A 23,313-nucleotide genomic window follows, 5' to 3' on the forward strand; every position below is an offset into this window, starting at 1 on the left:
AGATGTTTTATATATTTCCCTGTGCTATATAGTACAATCCTGTTTATCAATTCTACAATTTTGAATTCCCAGTCTATCTCTCCCTGCCCTGTGCCCCCTTGGCAACCAAAACATTGTATTCTATATTTATGAGTCTATTTCTGTTTTGAATTTCTGTTTTTTTTTGTTTTGTTTTGTTTTTAGTTTCCACTGATGAGCCATCTCATATGGTATTTCTCTTTCTATATATGGGTTACTTCACTTAGACTGATTTTCTCCAGGAGCATCCATGTTGCTGATAATGGCATTATGCTGTCAGTTTATAAGCCTGAATAGCATTCCATTGTATAAATATACCACCTTGTCTTTATTCAATAAACTGTTGATGGACATTTTGGACTTTTCCACATCTTGGCTATTGTAAATAATGCTGGCTATGAACATTGGGGTGCAGGTGTCATCCTACAATAGGGTTTTTTCTGGATTTATGCCCAGGAGCGGGATTCCTGTGTCATATGATAAGTCTATTCCTTGGCTTTTGAAGAATCTCCATCCTGTTTTCCACAGTGGCTTCACCATACTGCATTGCCACCAGCAGTGAAGGACTGTTCCCTTTTATCCACAGCTCCTCCAGCATTTGTCATTTGTGGATTTTTGAATGATGGCCATTCTGAGTAGTGTGAGGTGATACCTCACTGTAGTTTTGATTTGCATTTCTCTGATAATCAGAGATATTGAGCATTTTCTGATGTGTCTTTTGGTCATTTGTATGTCTTCCTTGGAGAATCGCTTGTTTAGGTTTTCTGCCCATTTTTGTATTAGGTTGTTTATTTTTTCTTATTCAGTTGGATGAACTGCTTATATACTTTGGAGATCAAGCCTTTATAGGTTTCATATGCAAATTATTTTCCCATTCCGTAGGTGGTCTTTTTGTTTCACTTCCGATTTCTAACTGTGCCGAAACTTGTAAGTTTCATTACGTCTCACATGTTTATTCTTGTTTTTATTTCACCTGCAAGAAAATTTTGGAGACGTAAGTTAGATAACGTTTTGCCTATATTTTCCTCTAGGAGGTTTCTTGTATCTTGTCTTATGTTTAAGTCTTTGACCCATTCTGAGTTTATTTTTGTGTATGGTGTTCTAGCTTCATTGGGAGTGTTCTAGCTTCATTGATATTCCTGCTGCTGTCCAGTTTTCCCAACACCATTTCCTGAAGGGACTGTCTCAATTCCATTGTATTTTCTTGCCTCCTTTGTCAAAGATTAATTGACTAAAAGTTTGTGGGTTCATTTCTAGGCTCTCTATAATGTTCCACTGGCCTATATGTCTGTTTTCCTACCAATACAGTGCTGTCATTTTTACTGTAGCTCTTTAGCATTATCTGAATCGTTAGCGTAAAGAAATGTCACTGATTTTTGAACCTTAATCTTGTAAACTGCTACCTTGCTGAATTCTCCGTTCAGCTGTAGTAGTTTTTGGTTGGATCTTGCAGGGTTTTCTCTATATAGTAACATATTATTTGCATATAGTGAGAATTTTACCTCTTCCTTTCCAATTTGCATCCCTTTTACTTCTCTCTCTTGTTTGACTGCTGTGGCTAGGAATTCCATGATTATATTGAGTTGGAGTGGTGATAGTGTGCATCCTTGTCTTGTCTCAGATTTTGGTGGGAAGGTTTAATTTTCTCACCATTCAGTACTATGCTGGCTGTAGGTTTATCTTTAGCTTTCATGATGCTGAGATATGTTGGTGAGATTTTTTATCAAACTTGAGTGTTGAATTTTATCAAATAATTTTCCTGCATCTATTGAGAAGATCATGTGGTTTTGTTCCTTTCTCTTGTTGATGTGCTGTATTACACTGATTGATTTGCATATGTTGAACCACCCCTGTGTCCCTGGCATAATCCCCAATTGGTCATGATGTATAACCTTTCATCTGTGTTGTTGGATTCTATTTGCTACAATTTTTGTGAGGAGTTTTGCATCTGTGTTCATCAGTGATATTGATCTAGAATCCTCTTTTTTGGTAGTGTCTTTGCCTGGTTGTGGTATCAGGGTGATTGTGGCTTCATAGAATGACTTTGGGAGTATTCCTTACTTTTCAATCTTCTGGAAGAGTTTGAGAAGGACTGGTATGAGTTCTTTGTATGTTTGGTAGAATTCTGCAGTGAATCCGTCCTGTCCTGGAGTTTTATTTGTAGGGAGCTTTCATATTGCTATTTTGATTTCATTTCTAGTGCTCTCCTTGTTCAAGGGGTCAGTTTCTTCTTGATTCAGTGTTGGTGGACAGTATGTTCCCAGAAACTTTTCCATCTCGTCTAGGTTATCCATATACTTTTAATAATACTTTCGTATGATATTCTGTATTTTTTATTTGTTGTTATTTCTCTATTCTCCTTCCTTATTTTGCTAATTTGTGGTCTCTCTCTTTCCTTCTTTTCGAGTTTGGACAGAGATTTGTTGAATTTACTTACTTTTTCGAAAAACCAGCTTTTGGATTTGTCGATATTTTTCTATGGTGTTTTTAATGTCTATTTTATTTATTTCCTCCCCAATATTTATTATTTCCTTCTTTCTGCTGCCTTTTGTTGTTTTTTGTTCTTCTTTTTCCAGTGCATTCTGCTGGTGGTTTAAATTTTTTTTTGAAATTGTTCTTCTTTTTGTGGAAGGCCTGTATTGCTGTAAACACCCCTCTGAGCACTGCTTTTGATGTGACCCATAAATTATGTGTGGTATTGCTTTCATTTTCTTCTGTCTCAAAGTATTTTTCATTTCAGCTATGATTTCTTCATTGACCCATTGGTTTTTTATTAACATATTTTTTAATCTCCGTGTTTTCCTTTTGTTCCCCTTTGTTTCTCTGTTGTTGATTTCTAGCTTCATGGGTTTGTGGTCTGTAAAGATGCTTGAGATAATTTCTATCTTCTTAAAATTGCTGAGGTTTCTTTTGTGCCCAAGTATATCATGAATCCTGGAAAATGCCCCATGTGCACTTGAAAAGGCTGTATATTCTATTTTTTGTGGTTGCAATGCTCTGAAAATATCCACCAAGTGTAATATTTCTACTGTATTATTTACCTTCTCTGATGCCTTATTCATTTTCTGTCTCAGTGATCTTTCCAGTGATGTTAATGCAGTGTTGAATTCTCCAACTATGATTAGATTCCCATCACTATCCCCCTTTATATCTGTAAGTAATAATTTTATGTACTTTGGTGATCCTTTTTTTCATGCATATGTATTAACGAGTGGGCTATTCTCATTTTTTAATCACTCCTTCAATCATAATAAAATGTCCTTTTTTATCTTTCTTTATGGCCTTTGTTTTAAAGAATATTTTGTCTGAAATCAGTACTGTAACACCTGCTTTTTTGGATTTCCTATTTGAATGTAATTCCCTGTTCCATCCTTTCACTCTCAATGTATATGTGTCCTTCTATCTGAAGTGGTTCTCTTGTATGCAGCATATTGAAGGTTCGTGCTTCATTATACAGCATGCCACTCTTTGACTTTCTACTGGAGCATTTATTCCATTAACATTTACAGTAATCAATGATAGGTTTCTGTTTATTGCCATTTTTACCTTATCTTTGCTGTTGATTTGTTATTTCCTCTTTGTTCATATCACCTTCCTTTTATGGTTTGGTCATTTTCCTTTGTATTTTCATGAATTTTATTTTGTTTTAGTGACTCCCTGATATGTTTTAGTCTTGTTGTCACCCTTCATTATAAGTCTTTTAGACCATTATTATAACTGCTTTTATTAAACTGATAGTAACATGATCTCAATCCCATTTAACCAAAAACAAAAGAATTTTTAAAGACTAAAAAAAAAAAGTTCTATTTTCCTGCTTCCCTCTCCGACTCTCAATGATTTGGATATCTTATTTTAAAATTTTGTGCATATTTTATTTGTAATTCATGAGTTATCACGTTTCCAGCTGTGAATTTCACATTTCTGAAGCATCCTGCTTCTTTTCTATTTAGAGTAGACTTTTCAATATTTCTTCTAGCATGGGTCTAGTGTTGCTAAACTCTTGAAGCATTTTTTTGTCTGTGAAATTCTTTATGTCTCCTTCTACCAAAAAGGATAGACTTGCTTATTAAAGTATCTTAGGGTATATCTTTTTTCACTCAGGCCTTTGAATATATCTTTCCACTCCCTTCAGGCCTGTAGTACTTGTGTAGTGAAATTAGCTGGGAGAGTTATGGGGATTCCCTTGTATCTCACTCTTTGCTATTTTCCTGCTGCCTTTAGGATCATTTCTTTATCCTTGGCTCTGGCCATCTTAATTATATGTCTTGGTGTGGGTATATTTGTGTTCTTCCTGTTTTGGACACTCTGAGCTTACTGTACCTGAGTATCTGATTCCTTCTTTATGTTTGGGAAGTTCTCAGTCATGAATTCTTCAAACGGCTTTGCAATCACCTTTGATCTTTCCTCCCCTTCTTGGACTTCTATCATACCAAGATTGGCATGCTTTATAATATCCCATAGATCTCATGCATTTTTCATTTGTTTCTCATTGTTTCTCTTGTAGCTATTCTGATTGTGTGCTTTCTATTGTCCTGTCTTCTAAGTCACTAATTCTTTCCTCTACATTGTCTAGTCAGCTTTGTGATGCTTTTATATCATTCCTCATCTCAGTCAATGGGTTTACTAATTCTACTCAGCTCTTCTTTATACCTTTCATTTCATTTTAAACATATTTTATATCTCTAAACACTATCTTTAATTTCCTTCAATAATAAGATCACTATTTTTTTGAAATTTTGATCTTGTAGGATATTGATGTCTATTTCACTGATCATTAATTCAGGGGATATCTCTTGTTCTTTTAATTGTGAATGGTTTCTCAGCTTCTTCATCTTGCACCTACCTCTCTGGCACTGTGATTTATGGAGTATCAGTTATCTACTGCGGTCCTAAAAGAGTTTATCTACCTAATACCTATGTAGTAATACAAGTTAGAAAATGGAAAAAAGAGAGAGAGAGATGAAGAATTTTAAAGAAGGGAGAACAAAAGCTTTGAAGACATTGTATAATGAATAATAGAAAAACAAGTTGAAGCAGAAATCTGATAAATAATAATAATAAAAATATTTTTAAAAATTTCAAAGGGATTTAAATGGGGGTATATATAATTGCATAAGAAGTAAAAATTAGGAGGGTAATGGAAAATGGAATAGGTAAAACAGATTAAAACATGGGGGTGGTCAGTGTCCTCCTGGAGACTGTGAAATTTTTCTGTATTCATCCTGTTTTGGAATCTCAGCCTGCTGTTTCCTGAGACCCTCCATTGGAGCCCTCATCTGTGGTGCTCCCAGGGCATGTCGGCAAGCAGATAGCTCCTAAACCCAACACTGGGTCAGGTTCAGCTCTCTTTACTATGGGCTGGCTTATCACTGCCCTGCCTGATGCTGCAGTCAGATGTTGCAGACTGACAAGGCAGGATTGGGCATCACAACCTTTCCCAACACCATGGTCAGGGGCTGCATTCCAGCCCAAAATGTAGGGGGCCACATGCACCCTCAGGGTGCCGGTCACTCTGCTGCACTGTGACACTGTACTTTCTGCCTCGGGTTTGCACAACAGAAGTGGGCTCAGGGTAGACTGAGTATCTGCCCTGTCCCTGTTCTGGGCCAAAATCCAGCTCCTTGTTTGTCTTGGTGGACAAGATCTCTGAGAAACCAGGACAGTAGTATCCTATCTGCTTCAGGCTGTAGGCAAGTCTCCATCTGGCTCTTGAGGCATCTAGGTTCTTAGGTGTAGATGCAGGTTTTGCCCCCACTGTCACCTGGGTGCAAAACACCAGAGGTTATGGTGGCTGTGTCTTAGCCCCAACTCTCTTCACCTAGAACTTTTTGCAGATTTCCAGAGATGGGGATAGTACCCTTCCCCCCAAAAGGGCACATCTGCCCTGTCGTTTTATGGAAGGCCCAGGTTGTTCTGCCCTTTGCACCCACAGCAATGGCACAAAGCCTTTTCCATTCCACTGGGATGCCTCAGTGCAGCCATCCCCATCTTCCTCCCAGCTCGGGCAGCAAGGCCCTGCCCCCTGCATCTGGGGTGCATTTTTGGCTGTGTTTCAGAGTGATCCTCTGTGCCTGTTAACTTAGAATTGTCAGTCAAATTATACTTTGTAAAGGTCAAACCTTGGAGGCTCCCCTTCCGTCCTGCCAAACTCTAAGTTGTAGAGGGGAGATACAGTGAATGAGCACCAGTCCTTCTTTGCTGCTCCCTCCCCATGGGATCTGTCCCACTATGTTTTGCCTTTTCTTCTTTCTTTCTTCATTTCTCCTACCAGATTTTTCGCACCTTTATCTATTGAAGAGGACAATGTTCTGGCAGAGTTTTGCAGGTCCTCTGGTTAGCTGAGTGGGTCTGTGGATGTGAGTCTTGGTGCATTTGTGTGAAAGGGTGAGCTACGGGCATCCTTCTGCTCTAACATCTTTGCCTCCCCCCCAAAAATGTCTCACTTTATGGTGGAAGATAAACATAGTCTGGAAATAAATGGAAATGATATTCCCTGGAAATGACAAGAAAGTGCAGATTGCAATGCTCAACTCATAGGAAATACATTTTAAAATAAGGGCCAAAATGAAAGAAACATGAGATTATATAAAGAAAAAGAGATCAATAAAAAAATAGGGTATTACACTCATTAAAGTATATATGGACCCAACACCATAGATCCTATGTATAAAAAGAAATTTTAGTAGACAACAAAGAATTAATTCATTATAAAACAATAATAGCAGATGAGTTTAAGATCTTATTATAATGATGGCCAGATCATCCAGAAAGAATATCTGTAAGAAAACAGAGGTCTTAATAGCATATTAGATCATTTGAACCTAACTGAAATGTTAGACACTGCATCAGAAAAGCAGAACACATAAACTTTTCAAGTGTGCACAGGATGTTGTCTAAGGAATTAACCACACATTATGTCATGAAATGAGCCTCAGGAACTTTAAGCAAATATAGATTACAGCAAGTATTTTTACATACACAAAAGTATGAAACTATGAATCAACTGTAGAAAGAAGAATAGGAAAAGCACAAACATGAGGTCAAACCACATCCTTTAAAAAAATAAAATAAAACATGTTCAATGATGAAATCAAAGAGGTAATAAAATCATACCTGGAGACAAATTACAATGACAACACAGCTTCATAAAATGTATGGGTTGCAGCAAAGACAAATCTAAGAGGGAAGTTGAGAAGAAGCCAGGGCTTCTACAAGGAACAAGAAAAACCTCATAGAAAGGACAAAGCATACCACCAAAAATAACAAGAAATAAAAGAAACAAAACCCAAAGGCAATAGAAAGAGAAATCTTTAATGATTAAGTTGAAAATAAATAAAGTAAAAGTTGAAAAATAAATTACAATTCATATCATCAACAACTTTAATTTTTCTTAAAAATTTAACAAACATGTAAGCATTTAGCCAGGCTTATCAAGAAATACAGAGACTGGACCAAAACAAAATAAGAAATGAAAGAGTAGAAATAACATCTGATATTTCAGAAATACAAAAAAAAAAAGGTTATGAAAGCACTATGAGCTTTTACATGACAACAAACTGGACTACCTAAAAGAAATGCACAATTTTCTAGAAATGTACAGCCTGCCAACAGTGAAGTAAGGGAAAACTGAGAACTTGAAAAGAGCAATCAGTATAAGTTAAATAAAATCTGTAATTTTAAAAACACCCCTTGAACAAAATGCCTGGATGCATTCCCTAAAACCACTTTCCCCCCAACTATTTTAAAAAATGAAGATAGAAGGAAAATTCCCAAAGTTATTCTATGAGGCCACCATTACACTGATAACAAAACCAGTCAAAGAAAATACCAAAAAAAAATGAAAATGAAAATCCAATATCCTAGATGAATATATATTCAAAAATCCTCAAAAAACATCAACAAATTAATCCAGCAATACATAGAAAAGATTATACATTATGATCAGTTGGATTCCTTCCAGAGACACAAGGATGGTTCAACATACACAATTCAATCAGTATGACAATTATCTAATAAAGGAAGGACAATATTCACAAGACCATGTCAATACACAAAGAAAAAGCACATGAAAATTCAACATACATTAACCTTCAGAACTCTCATGAAAGTGAGTAAAATGGGAACATCTCTCAACATACTAAAGGCCATTTATAACAATTTATAATACTCAGGGGAAAGGCTGAAAGCCTTCTGGGTAAATTCGGGAACAAGACAAGGGCTCCTACTGTCACCACTTGTGTTCCACACTAATACAAGAAAGGAAGAGGAAAAGAAAAAAAGTAAAAGAAACGCAAAATGGAAAAAGAGGCCAAATTTTCACCAGTACTGATGGCATAAAAATCTACATAGAGTGTCCTAAGGGCTCCACACTGACTATTATGAACAATAAATAATTTCATTAAGGGAGCAGGGTACAAGATTAACGTAAAAAAGTCTCTTGCATTTCTACACATTAAAGAAGAGATACCATAAAATGGACATTGAAAGCAATAATGTTTAAAACCCCATTCCCCAGAATATTTTGGATTAAATGTAGCAACATATGTGAAATATCTACACACTGAAAATTACACAACATTGACAAAGAAATTAAAAATGTTTCAAAGAAATGGAAAGATGTCTTGTGCTCTTGGATTGAAATGTTTCAAAGAAATGGAAAGATGTCTTGTGCTCTTGGATTGAAAGATGTCTTGTTAACATGGCCGTACTACACAAAGAAACCTACAGATCAAGTGCAATTCTTGTTACGAAGCTGTAGTATTTTCTACAGGACCAGAAATTAAATAACTCTAAGTTTTACATGAAACCATTAAAAATTGCCAAAATGATCTTGAGGAAAACAACATATCTGGAGGTATAACCCTCCTGGACACCTTACTATACTACAAACCTACAGTAATAAAAACAGTATGGCATTGGGAAAGAGATATAATCAATTAGAAACAGATAGAGAGCCTAGAAATAATTCCACACACCTATGAGCAATGAATCTATGATAAAAGAGGCAAGAGTACACAATGGAGAAAAGACAGTCTCATCAATGGATGGTGTTGGGATAGCTGGACATCTACATGTAAAACAGTGAAATGAGAGCATTCCCTGACATCATATACAAAAATAAACTCCAAGTATATTAAGGACCTAAATATAAGACCTGATAATATAAAACGTCTAGAAGGGAATGTAGGTGAAACCCTATTGGATATATATCATAGGAATATTTTCTTATGTCAATCTCCTAAGGCAAAAGAAATAAAAGCAAAAATAAGCAAGTGGGACCTAAACAAACTTGAAAATTTCTGCACAGCTAAGGACAATATCAATGAAATGAAAACACTGCCTGTGTAATAGGAGAACATATTTGCAAACAATGCAAGTGACCAGGGGTTAATAGATGTATGTTAATAGATGTAAGATGTATTTAGATTACACAACACAAGGTGAAAAACAAAAACCCAATCAATAACAAGAGCAGAGTACCTGAGTTAATATTTTTCCAAAGAAAACTTACAGATGAGTAACAGGCAAGTGATAAAATTGCTCAACATAACTAATTATTAGGTAATTGCAAATCAAAACTGAAATGAGTTATCACTTCACATAGGTCAAATGGCTATTATCAAAAAGTCTACAAATAGTAAGTGTTGGAGATGATGTTGTGGTAACAAATCTCTTGTATACTCTTGGCAGGAATGTAAATTGCTACAACTTCTATGGAAAACAGTATTCAGATTTCTTTAAAACCTAAAAAGTTAACTACCATATGACCCAGTAATGTCTCTCATAGAAAAAATCTGGGGAAACACCCTAAATTGAGAGGAACCAATGTTCCCAATAGCAGTGTTTATAATATACAAGACAGGGAAGCAATCCAAGAGTCCACAGTAGACTATGGACTTAAGAAGATAGGATGTTTCTATAAATATGCCATAGAATATTACTCAGTGATGAAAAAGTATAACACTATGTTATTTCAGCATCATGAATGAACCTAGTAAATATTGTGCTTAGTGAAGTAACTTAGAAAAAGACAAAAGAATATAACATAATTTAGATGTGGAATATAAAGAATAACAATTATCAGTTTACATCAATCTATAGTTATCTTTTGATAGATGACAGATAAATAGATAGACAGATACATACATACATGGTAGATAGATAGATAGATAGATAGATACATGGATAAATAGACAGAGACATGATGGAGAGGTAAAGAGATTAGATAGACAAGACTTAAGCAGGCTCAAAGATATGGGAAAATATTTATGTTTACCAAAGCGGAAGGAAAAGAGAATTTAATGGTAGGACATTGACAGATACAAACTAGTATAAATAAAGGAGAGAAGCAACAAGAATAATCTGCATAGGTCAGGGAATTATACACAATGGCTTAAAATAATTGTATGTTACAATCATTTTAATAATTCATAATTCAATAAAATCTACAAACTGGTAAAAATAACTATGCTTTACTTCTGAAACTACACAATATACTACATCTACTGTACTTCAATTAAAAATAAAACATCTCATGTGTAATTTAGTCCTTTATCAGCTGATAGAAGCTTCCTTAAATATTATTTTATTTTTAATCTTTACCTTTTATGATTACTGTTTCAATTTATTTCTTTTACTGCTATGAACATGTAACCAGTTTGAAGTATCTATATTTATTGCAACTGATTTCCTATTTTTCTCTCTTTAATCCATATATTATAGTAGCATTTAAAAACATACCCAAAGAAACAGTTGCAAATTTCTCGTGGTCTCTCCTTAGCATTTTGGTCAATGTTTTGCATATTTTTGCCATTTTATATTTCTTGGAAAGCTTCTTTTTTACACCTATTATAAGTTATCTCGGTTGTTTATTTTACCTCATTCAGGTATTGTTTGTCTGTTAAAGTCTTTATTTTCACTGTATCTCTAAGTGATAATTGTGTAAGTATTAATGGGTGAGACATTTTGTATTTTAGTATTTGAAAATGTAATTTTATTTACCCTTGGCCTATGTTTTCTTCTCAGAAATCTGCTGATAGCCTAATGGGGGTTCATTTGTAGATTATCATAACTTTTTTGGATGCTTTTAAAATTTTACTCTGTCATTGACTTGCCAATTTGCATATGACGTATCTTGAAGGAGGTCCCTTTTTCTTATAGTTATTGGTGTTGGCTCACGGACATGTATATCAGCTTCTTACACAGGTTCGGAAAGTTATCAACTATTACTTCTTTAAATAAACCATTAGCTGCCTTCTAAATTTCTTCTCCCTCCAGGATTCCAGTCTAATGTGTACTTCCTGAAGAAGTCTGATGGCTATTGTAGAATTCCCTCACTTTTTAATATCTTGAATCTCTGCCATCTCCTATCATTTCTAGTTTTGTATTGGTGAGTTTGCTAATCTCTCTTCCACAAAGACAGTCTACTTCCAATGCTTTCTGTTGCTTTCTTCATCTCATTTATTAAATTCTCCTGGTCCTCCAATACTATTTGGTTATTTTATAGATTCAGTCTCTTTGATAATGTATTCCTTATCATCATTTCATTTATTCCTGAGCTCACTAAACTGCTTTCTTAGTTTTGTTTTTTGTATTGAGATTCTGTATGACACCTATTTGGATTCTCTATTAGTAATGTGGCAATATACCATGACTTTAAGTTTGTTTGCTGCAGGGTTGACATTGTGTGTGTGTGTGTGTGCAGTTGCATGTGCGTGTTTGACTGTGTCTGTGTCGGTGACTTTGTGTGTCTATCTGTGTGTGTGCATGCCCTATAATGTTACTGTGATTTGTCATGGTCTTGATAAGTTATTTCTCTGATGACACTAAATAACAGATTTTGAGTTGGAGTCCTTGTTTTTGTTTTCTGGTTGTTTGCAATATTGCACAGATTTTGTTTTACTTACCTGAGCTACCTGTGATAATATTTCAAACTGGCACTTTCCAGTCACTATTTTCTGGATAAAGATATGTTTTCATTGTCACTTCTTAGACTTCTCTGGTAGTTAATGCCACTCTTGTCACTGGGACTGTGAACCCTTCCTTTTATTTGATATCCCTTGAAACTCAGTGTACTCAGTGAGGAAACATGTAAAGACAGGTGGGTATTTGGAATCAGGCAAGTGCCTTTGCCATGTCCAGTATTGCAAGGTAACATGTCTCCACCACTGTGAATGGGGAGTAGGGACAGTGTCATGAATGTCTGAGCGTCTGAAGGATGGAAATTCTGTCTCCATTGTGGGTCCCTCCTAATTACATGTGACCATGAGCACTGGTGAAGTTGGAGGTCGAATCTGTGCGAACCACTGTGACTCTGTTTCTACTGGGTTCTCTGAACTTGTGGACTAAGATATCTTAGTCAGTGGGCCTTGGTTGCAGACACCAAATCTGCTCTTCCCTTAGTTCAGCCTCATTTGTGTATTTTAGTCCATCAAACTTTACCTGTTCACATGCCTTCTGGATTATTGCTTTGTGTTGTAGTTATTTTTCTTCAGATGTGAATGCTTTACTGACTGTAGATGTAAGGGGAGAGACAAAAATAATTTAAACTTATGTCACTTTTAAAAGTATATACTTTTTCAAATGAAAGCTTAAATTCTACTAAGGACATTATAAGAACAGTAAAGAAAGTGAACAAATCACATCCCTTAATATCATAGAACTACAAAATATTTTGTTTTTCCTGGGGTTTTTCTTCAATGTTTTTTACACCCACATACACATTTTACTATAATATATCCATATAACATCTTTAAAATCAATTAAATTATTAAAATATTTCTCTGTGCTGTAAATATAGCCCTTTTGGTTTTCTAATTTATTACCAGTATCTTGCACATTTCTGTCTTCTCCATCGTTCTTCCCTGTCCCCACAGGAAACCACTACTTGGTACACTACACATATATACGTGATTCTGTTTCTGTTTTTTTATGATTATTTCTCTTATATCTTTATTTTCCTCATTTAAGTGACAACATAGTGTGTTTTTCTCTGTATGACTTATTTTACTATGTGCAATAATCTCTGGGTCCACTCACATATTTCCAAATTGTAGAGTTTTATTTTTTAATATGACAATGGCTTAGTATTTATTATGTTATCTATATCTCACATCTACTTGAGCCAATCATCTGTTGATAGGCAGTTGAGTTGTGCTTCTATCCTTGGCTACTATAAATGATGATGTTAAGAACTCTGTGGGTAATTTATCCTTTAAAGTTAATGTTTTCATTTTTATCAGATTTATAACAAAAACTGGAATTGTGGCTACATATAATGTTTCTATTTCTAGTTTCCTTAGCACTGTCCACACTTTTATAATAGTGGATGCATCAATTTATATTTCCACCAACAGTGCACCTGGGTTCCCTCTTATTGATATTCTTATTAATATTTGTCATTTGTAGAGTTTTTATTAAAAGCCGTTTTGGTTGTTGTGAGATTATGTTTCATTCTGGTTTTGATTTTTAATTTCCTAATGAATAGCAACAATATGTTTCTTTTTATGTGCATGAAAATCATCCACATGTCTGTTTTTGAAAAGTTTCCATGAAGATCCTTCAACTGTTTTTAAGTTGGGGTCTTTGTTTATTAAATATTTTGTCTAATATGCTATATATATATTATGAATATTAACATCTTGTTGGTCTCATTGTCTGAAATTTTTCCTTCTATTCTGTCTGATATCATGTCTTGTTGAAGGTTTCCTTTGCTCTGGAAAAGGTTTTGCACATCACACATATACAAGAATTAGAATCCCTGTGTCACATAATACATCTATTTTTTCCTCAGTAAACTAAAAACTGTAATTGTTAGTTTTCCTTTATGCTTGAAATTTGAAGACAAATCAAAAATAAACATTGCTATGATTTATCTCAGAGTCACTTCTGCTCCTGTTCTTGGTCAGAAATTGTATAAATTTGTGTTTACATTTGGGAAATTAATCCATTTTTACCTCATTTTTTATACTTTGGAAGGAAGTGCTCTTACATCTTCATTTAACATGTACTGTCTACTTTTCTCAGAACTACTTGTTGAAGAGACTGCCTTTTTTCCATTGTATACTCTTGCCTCCTTCATTGTAGACTAATTGACCTTAGGTGTGTGGGTTTATTTTTGGACTCTTTATTTTGTTCTACTGATCTATGTGTTTCTTTAAGTACCATATTTTGATGTATTGATTGCTGTAGCTTTGTAGTATGTTATAAAGTCAGGGAGGGTAATGCCCACAGTTTTGTTCATTTTTCGAAATACTTTTAGAAAATTTGGGTCTTTCAGATTTATGTATAAATTTTAGTATTATTCTCCTTGTTTTTTGAAGAAACTTATGGATTCTGTGAGAATGAAAATTTGCTAAAAGAAAAAACCTGAGAAAAATACTAAAGTGTGGAGGATAAATCATGCAATATTAACAACAAATGGATTGCTGAATAATTGAAAGAAAAAATATATATAAAACATGACAACCAAAACAAAATCCATGGGGTATAGCACAAGCAGTATTAATAGGGATGCTTATAGCAAAATAATCCCACTTATACAAATAGGAAATATCTCTCTCTTATAAAATATAGTTACCAGCAAATGTTGTAGAAAATAATAAACAAACTTTTTGCTAGAAGGAAAGACAGCTGAAAGGACAGAACATAATTAAATAAAATAAAGATTAAAATAGAAACATATAATCAAACTAAATAATGCCTTTTGAAAGATAAATAAAGTTGATAAACTTTAACCAGACACAAGAGCAAAAAAGATAGTTACAGATTAATAAGCTCAGAGATGAATGAGAAGTTACATCTTATTTCAAAGAAATACAAAGCATCATAAGATGATACAACAAATTATATGCCAATAAAATGGAAAGCCTAGAAGAAATGGACAATTTCTTAGAAAGAACTAATCTCCAGAATGGAATGAGAAAGAAAATATGAACAGATTATCACTAATGAAATTGAATATGTAATTAAACCAAATCTTCCAAGAAACAAAATTACAGGCCTACACAGATTCTCAGGTGATTTCTGCCAAACATTTTGAGAAGAGGTTTCACCTATACTTCACAGAGTATTCCAAAAATTTCGAGAGGAAGGAAGGCTTTCTACCCCACATTTCTGTATCACACCACTAGTAAAACTGGAACAAATACCTCAAAAAATTAGAGATTAAATACTACTGATAAGCATAGATGCAAAATCATCACTAAATTGTTAGCAAATCAAACAATATTTTCAGAGGATTATACAATATGAATAAGTCCATTTTTTTCTAGGGATGCAAAATTGATTAAATACCCACAAATTAATCAGTATGATACACCACACTAACAACCTGAAGAATAAAAATTATATGGTCACATCAATAGAGTCATAAAATGTTTTGACAAATTTGGTATCTTTTTAAGAATATATTTCTCCTCAAAGTGGGTATAAAGAAACATACCTCAACATAGTTAAGGTCATATATGACAAGAACTCAGCTAACATGACACTCACTGATTAAAAGCTGAAAGCATCCCCAATAAGAGAAGGAAGAAGACAAGAATGCTCATTCTTACCACTTTTATTCAGTATAGTACTGGAAATTCTAGCCATAGCTATCCAAAATAAAAGTAAATAAAATATAACTAATTAAGAAAAGGAGTAAAAGTATCTGTTTGCAGATGAAATACTTTAAACAGAAATCCTAAAAATGGTGCCACAAAATTTCTAGGAGTTATCAACGCATTTGGTAAAATTTCCGAATGTAAAATTAACATACAGAAAACTTGCATTTCTACACACTAACAACAAGCTAATAGATAGAGAAAGTGAGAGAAATATCACTTTTACAGCTGGATTACAAAAAACAAAAAAAAATCAAGAAATGTTTCCAACCAAGGAGTTAAAAGACCTGTTCTCAGATAACTGTATAATATTTACAAAAGAAATTGAAGATAATGCAAACAGATGAAAGGATATACTGTGTTGGTAGATGAGAAAATAAATTCTTTAAATGACAGTACTAGCCAAGAAAATAAACAAATTAAATTCAGTGCCTATCAAAATACCAAGGGCATTTTCAGAATTTACAATAAATAAATCTAAAATTTACATGTAAACACAAAATAGTTGAAATCAATTAAAAAAAAGAAAGAAAAGAAAACAAACTAAAAACACAAACGCTTTGACAAAGAACTAAGAGGGTGTATCACTGTCCCTCATTTTAAACTACAATTAAAAGCTACAGAATTAAAAGAATATGGTAGTGGCACAGAACAAACAGAATAATGGAACACAAAGAATGCTTCAAAATGAAATCAGACACTTATGGTCATTTATCCCATTACAAAAATTGAATATACAGTGGGGGAAAGGCAACCAACAGGCATATGAAACCGATCAACATCACTAACCATCAGAAAAATGCAAGTCCAGAACACAATGAGATTTTATGTCACTCCTGTCAGAATGACTATTATCAAAAAGATAACAAACATAAGTGTTCATGAGGATGTAAGAAAAACAACCATGATGCACTGCTGGAGTGAATGTAAATATGTGCTGCCACTGTGGAAAACAACATGGAGATATATCTGAAAATTAAAAATGAAATATATACCAACATTTCCATATCTGGATAATTATTTCAAGAAAATGATAACACTAATTAGAAAAGATAAATTCAAACCTATATTTACTGCAACATTATTCACAATAGACAGGATATAGAAGCATATTTATTGCTCATCAATAGATGATTGATAAAGAACATGTGTGTTTATAGTATATATATCTACCCAACTTAAATGCAGATTTATCAATATTTATATATACATACACACAATATATATTTATATGCACTATATATATGCACACACACACATAAAAATACAATGAGTTATTACTCAGCTCTAAAAAGAATAATTTCTTGTCATTTGCAACAAATTCGTAGATCAAGAGGGTAATATGCTAAGTGAAATAAGTCAGAAACAGAATGACAAATGCTGAATGATTTTACTCATATGTGGAATTTAAAACAAATGAACATAACAACACAGAAAAGGAGTTATAGTTATAGAAAGCAACAGGTTGTTCACAAGAAGGAGGGAAATGGGGTAAGGAAAAGAAAAAGTTGAGGGAAATTAAGAGAGAAAATTTTCCAATTGCAAATTAAATGAGTCAGGGACAAGAAATATACTGTATGGGTATTAGTAATTAACAATAAAACTTCTTTACATAGCAACAAGTCATAACTAGGTATATTCTGGTGAGCAGCTTGAAATGTATTAAAAACTGCAAACAGTATGTTGTGTAAGAGAAACCAACACAGTGTTTAGATTAAAGTACACTTCAAAAACAAGGAAACATTTTTATAGAAAAAAATTAGACTTGCAGTCAACAGAGGCAGAGGTTGGGAAAGGAGAATTTGATTAATGCACTCAAAATCTACAAACCTCCAGCCATAAAATAAACGTGTTGTAAGGATGTCCCATAGTAAAATGAAAATTACAACTAATAGTGCTTTATGTGCTAAATGAATGTTGTTAAGAGAGTAGACCATAATGTTTCTCATCACAACCAAAAGACAAGTTGTATTTCTTTCAAATTGTATCTAAAAGAGATAATGAATTCTCCCTAAAGTTGCTATGATATTTATTTCATGATACTTGTAAATCAAATCACTATCCTGTGCACCTAAACTTACACAATGTTTTATGCCAACTATATCTCAAAAAAAAGTGGAAGAAAAAATGGAAAACCAATGGTCATTTTTTCCCATGTCATTTCTCATGATTGTTTTTGCAGCAAGAAATCTTGAGTCATGATAAACTTATCCTAGGTAAAAATACTAATAAATAAGTGATTCTAATAAATTATACATAAAGATACTAATAAAATTAGTGTTTTGTCATGCCTTAAACTTTCTTCATGTTAAAAGCCCACTGCTTCTGTAGGCAACAAAATATCACTCTGTATATTCATCTAAGATTAGAGAATGGAAACAAATGGTAACCCTGGCTGCTTTTGCTGTGAGTGATAAAGTTCACTGTCTCTGACCGAAAGTCTCATCTCCACGACAGCATCTGTAATAAAGGAACCTGCTGGGTTGCTAAAAATCTCAGCATGGTAAAATCTCAGAACTCCTACAATTCTTAACTGTTTTGCAATGGGAATGCAATACTGACTAAGACTTGATTTTGGATAACAATGTGGTGTTTTCTCATGGTTGCAACAGGGGATGTGAGTATAATCCCTGTGATCCACAACAAACATTTTCGCTCAAGTGCTGGGCAAAGAACTGTAAAGGTTCTGCATTATTAGGACTGAGGACTGCTTTCAAAATGATGACTACGCTCACTCTATTCCAGGTAGTCCAAGGAAAGAAAGGTTATTGCAATTTCTAGTTGAACGGGAATAAGTCAGTGGCTCAGTTGCTATAAATAAGACAACGGCTGTTCAAAGCCATAATAAATTGTGTCAACAATGAGAATAAGACAAAAAAAATTAGACATAAGCTTAAATTAAAAAGGAGACACAGTCCTGTGCTGGGCTCTGGGGACAGGAAAATGTATATACCTCAGTCCAATTCAAGGGTTCATTATAATGGCCCTAATATCAGCTTGGGATTCAATGAACAGGTAACAATTAGTATACTGGGAGAAATAAAAACTACCTATCCCTGATTGGAAGGAAATCTGGTGGCTCAATGAAACTCTTAACTCACAGAGATTCTGCTAGATGCAGAGGAATAATTCACTGATGACTCAAATAAGACAAACAGTTGCTGCTTAACAATCCATTTTCACACACACACACACACAATGGTAGACATATTTGTTGTACTTAGTGGGAAGAATTCAGTGGGCAGGTCTCAGATAATAGTTTTCAAACACCAGACTACTTTTCTATTTTTGCCAATAGTCTAGCTTTTGCAAGGTAGAATACTACAGATGGACAAATAAACAATATTCTTATTTAGGATTTCTAATTTTGAAAGTAAACTGTAGCTTTTCACTTTTCATTATAGAACCTTGCTAATATGATCGTGGTAAGAACCACTGTCTGATAAGAGAGCTGGAAACTAGCTGCTGAACCAGCCCATCTGAACCCCAGACTGCTAATGTAAGCAAAAACATAGCCACCATCAGAGTTGAGCTCACAAACTTAAAAGCTTGAAATTTCTGTTGTAGGAAAAAACCACTGCTGTCCAAAGTTCTCCTGCTGCAAGTGGGCTATTTTCTTCTCTTGGTAAATTTCATATTGGTGGGATGTTGCTACAGCTTACCCTGGCCCATTTGCCTTTTCTCCAGATTATCAAAGGCTTTCTTCACAACTGGTGACGCATTTTCAGGACTGAATCTTGCCATTTCAGTCTTATCAGCTGACACTGACTGCATGATTATGAGCAGAAGCCTTAGGCTCCCTGAACTTGCCTACAATTTTTCCAGCATTTCAGGGCATTTCACATTCTGAAAATGCTTCACCTGTAATTTTAAAATAATGGGAAAAAGTCAGAGTCTTCCATGAATATTTTATATTTCTAATATCTGCAGAAATTTGGTGTTCTTGCAGTTAGATAAATCTTTAATTCCACTACCCTCACTTCCTCCTACTCCACACATTTTAGATTGCAATTGGGTTACTGAATATGACCACTCCAACCAACGGGCTAGTACCTCTAAGATGCTTCCTGTGTGAAAGTTAGAAGGGGCACAATTTATGTGGGGTGTATAAACATACATTAAATATTTGCAATGGCACTGTCTCTTCTGTGTAAATTTCTGATTCTAAGAAGTAAATTAATTAGAAGTCAGTATAGTTATTGGTAAGGGGAAGAGAATCAGCTATTTTGGGGTGGGTGGGTGATGAAGAGACAGGAAAAATTCCAGCAAATGGGAATGGAATGCTTTAGGCCTCTGGAGGCATGAATTAAAAAGAAAATAATACTTTTTCTCCTGTACCTACTTCCACTTACTCTCTTGAGTTACTAGTCCTTGGACTATGAAAAGAACTAGTTTGTGGTGAAGAGTAAAGACCATAACGAAATATTTTGAAAACCATGAGAGTTTTGTTGTTTCAGGAAAGTAGATTTTGCTTAAAGTCAACATGTATTTTTCGTTCACTAAATAGTAAAATTCATCCTTTGGCATGTGCTGTGCTTACTTTGCTGGTATACAAGTTAGACAAGGAAAGTGGGATAGACAGAAAACATCTGGAGGAGGTGGTTTCTGTGCTGAGACTGGAAAAGTGTAAGTAGGTAAAAGGAGGACACACAACTTCCAAGGATGAGCTGGAGCAAAAGTGGTGAGGCTGGAGCTAAAATAGTTGACAAGCATTTGCCTGGATGTATCTCCAGATACAGTGAAACATTAAGATATGCCAAGGTAGTCAGATGCCAATTTATAAAGAACTGACTAAACTAAGTTGAGTTTGTGGGCTTAGAGTTGGAAAAGCATTAAGTGCCACCCTGAGGATGTAAGCTGGCCTTTGGCTGGAACAGAAAAGCAATATAAATTATTGACTAGAAAATATAGTGTAGAATCTTGAGGGCAGGGAATGAAAGCACCCATTCGATTGCTTTGAGAACAGCGCAAAGAAGACCATTGATAAAATTACTTCTTAAATTCTACCACGTGCTGAATGTGCCATCTGAGACTACATCATGTGACCTTTATGATTCCAGGGATGACATAATAGAGACCATGATCCCTGGGCCGATACCTGCATTTATCTACTGTTCCAACCTATCCTAACTTAACACTTTTAATACTTTCCAGTATGAACCAGAAACCATTTAGTACTTTTCCCACTCTCCATGTTTTAGTCTTATTCCAAATTCTTCCATTTTCTCTTCTTCCTTACAAGAAATTATTTAAATTTACTCCCATATTGTTTCATCAAATGATCATATCAAATATCTCTTTTTTTTTAAATGGTAACTTACTCCCCATTTAACTCTTAATTCTATTAAAAAATAAAAGGAAAATACAGCTACACATCTATGTTTATCGTTCAAACAAGAAATTGGCAGATATTTGTCGACATTTTTCAACATCATTTTAATCTTTGTTACCTGTATAATATGGTAATCCTGTGGTAGATCAGTTGTAATTAGGATGACGTTCATAAACTGAAGATGGCTGATGAGTTGGCCTTGAAAGAGAGGTAGCTGATGTATCAGCTATCACTGGCACTAGAATCCGTGGGTTGCTCCCAGGTTGAAGTTTATAAAAACGACCTTCATTGGCAGATATGTTGTGATATCTATTTGGAAAAGTATAAGGCTCCACCATCAGTCCAAAATAATTGATCTGTATGGGAGACAATATGCTGTACAGAGAAGTAGAATATTTAGTTGTAATGAAGTTCACAACACGGCCATTTGCTTCAGTTTAGCTGCATTGATAGTGCCAGTGGACAGTGGTCAACTCATTTAAAATAGCACGTTGATCCACTGCAATTTGTTCTGTTGGTCTAACTGACCTTGATGATGGAGGAGAAAAATCACCTCTGATAAGGGTAGTTGTATCACCAATTATCTGGGTGGTAGAGGGCCTTCTTATTAGAGGCATGTTAAAATTTGCAGTAGGTTAAAAAGCACTTTCTCCACTAGCGTTAGCCACAAAACCAGAATTATGATTATCCACATTACCCCCTGCTTTAAAGTGCTTCTTTTTGAAATCTTCAGCCAATGAAGATACCAGAGAATCATTTTTAATCCCAACTCTTCTATTTACTCTAAGTAAAATCTGGGGACAGCCTCATTTAAAATTTGGATTATGATAGAACTGCAGCTACAACCAAAGGTGAAAATTTTTAGTAATATTTTAAATCAAAATACAAGTCAAAAATTAGCCTAACCTGTAAATCCTCAGATTTCACGTTTACAATGCAAAGATAATATCATCAAAATATGAACATTGCTGACGATATTTTTAAGTTTCTTGTTTGGAAACTACACATTTAAATAGAATAGTCATCAAATTTAAGAAGGTAGTATTTGCAGTAATGGTTTATGCCACGTTTTAAAAGCAGCATTAATACCTTTATTTTGATTTCTGTTAAGATTCAGAGTTTCAAGCAAAGTTTCTCATAATTTTGACTTCTTAAGGTACTGTCCTCATTTTTTAGAAAAAATAAAGTATTTTAGCCTTAGTAGTTTAATACAATTTTCAAAATCTATCTTAACATTTATATTACCATAGGATGATGTACAGAATAAAATTTTATATATAAGTTACCAAGTGGTATCTAAAATTTCTGTATACCTTTCTTAAAACAGAGACTTCTTTTTCTTTTGCCAGAAAGTCAACTAGACAAGCAGATCTTTGAAAATTCTGCTGCACTTTACCAAACCCATAAAGGTTAAGCTGTCTAACTAAACTTTTCATACTTCCAATTTGAAATATTCTGAAAGGGGGCTTTCTTTCCAAAACTTCCTTCTTAAAGACATCTTCATCAATCACTATGGAAGGTCCATTATCACCCCACCAGATGGATTTAAGTTTGTCACTCGCACCTTTTTTCCAGAGTTTTCTTGGAAATGACAGAGAACGAAAATCATTATCTTCATCTGGTTCAGAGACACAATGTATGTAACATGGTCTTTTAATCAAGGATCTTTCAGACAAATACTGAACAGCATTTTCTTCAATCATAGTCTTCAAGTCCAAGTCCACAAGGAATGTTTGATTACACAATAGAGATCTACCGGGGTTTCCTGAACCAATTGGTCCATCTTTATGAGACACAACTTGAATTTCTGAAGAAAAATATGCCATCTAAAGTAACTTTATCTACAGCTACCTTTTTATTCTGCATGATTTTGAGCACTGCATCTTCAAATGCTGCTTTGGTAGGTCTGCACAGATAAACTGCTAGGCCATCACAATGGTTCTCAACCTGAGTAGCTGTGACATCACAAAACGACTGGTCTCCTAGCAACTCAAGTGTAATGTTCAGTCAGTGTTTACTTCTCATTTATCCAGTTAAAATGAAACATGTAGGATGTTTATTTTTATAGTGTGATCTGCAAATATTATCCACACAAAATCTTTTTAATAATTTAATTTTGGGGTCTATGAAATAAAACCAATATCCATCCTTTTGTACATAAATTTACACCAGATTGGGGAACAGAGTATAAATAATGCAGAAAATATATAAAATAATTTTAAATTTTGGAATTTACAGTGAAAACTGTTTAAAACCTCTACATAAAATTTATAACACTTTCATGATCAGTTGTAATTAAGGTGAAAAATAATTTGATTTGGAAATGGAAGTATGTATTTATCTGTGTACTTTACAATA

At 34.2% G+C, this 23,313-nt stretch overlaps 1 long non-coding RNA gene across 1 annotated transcript in view; it reads right to left on the bottom strand.

The window, feature by feature from the left end:
• Positions 1-22,767, bottom strand: part of LOC140693248 (uncharacterized) — a 36,492-nt gene extending 13,725 nt beyond the window's left edge. The window contains exons 1-3 of the long non-coding RNA XR_012068971.1: positions 22,520-22,767; positions 21,074-21,264; positions 12,460-12,530 (exon numbers count right to left, since the gene is read on the bottom strand). This is a non-coding gene — a long non-coding RNA (uncharacterized lncRNA). The remainder of the gene's footprint in view (positions 1-12,459; positions 12,531-21,073; positions 21,265-22,519) is intronic.
• Positions 22,768-23,313: the final 546 nt, after the last annotated feature.

This window comes from Vicugna pacos, unplaced genomic scaffold, assembly GCF_048564905.1.
Source record: "Vicugna pacos unplaced genomic scaffold, VicPac4 scaffold_19, whole genome shotgun sequence".
Classification (NCBI taxonomy): Eukaryota; Metazoa; Chordata; class Mammalia; order Artiodactyla; family Camelidae; genus Vicugna; species Vicugna pacos.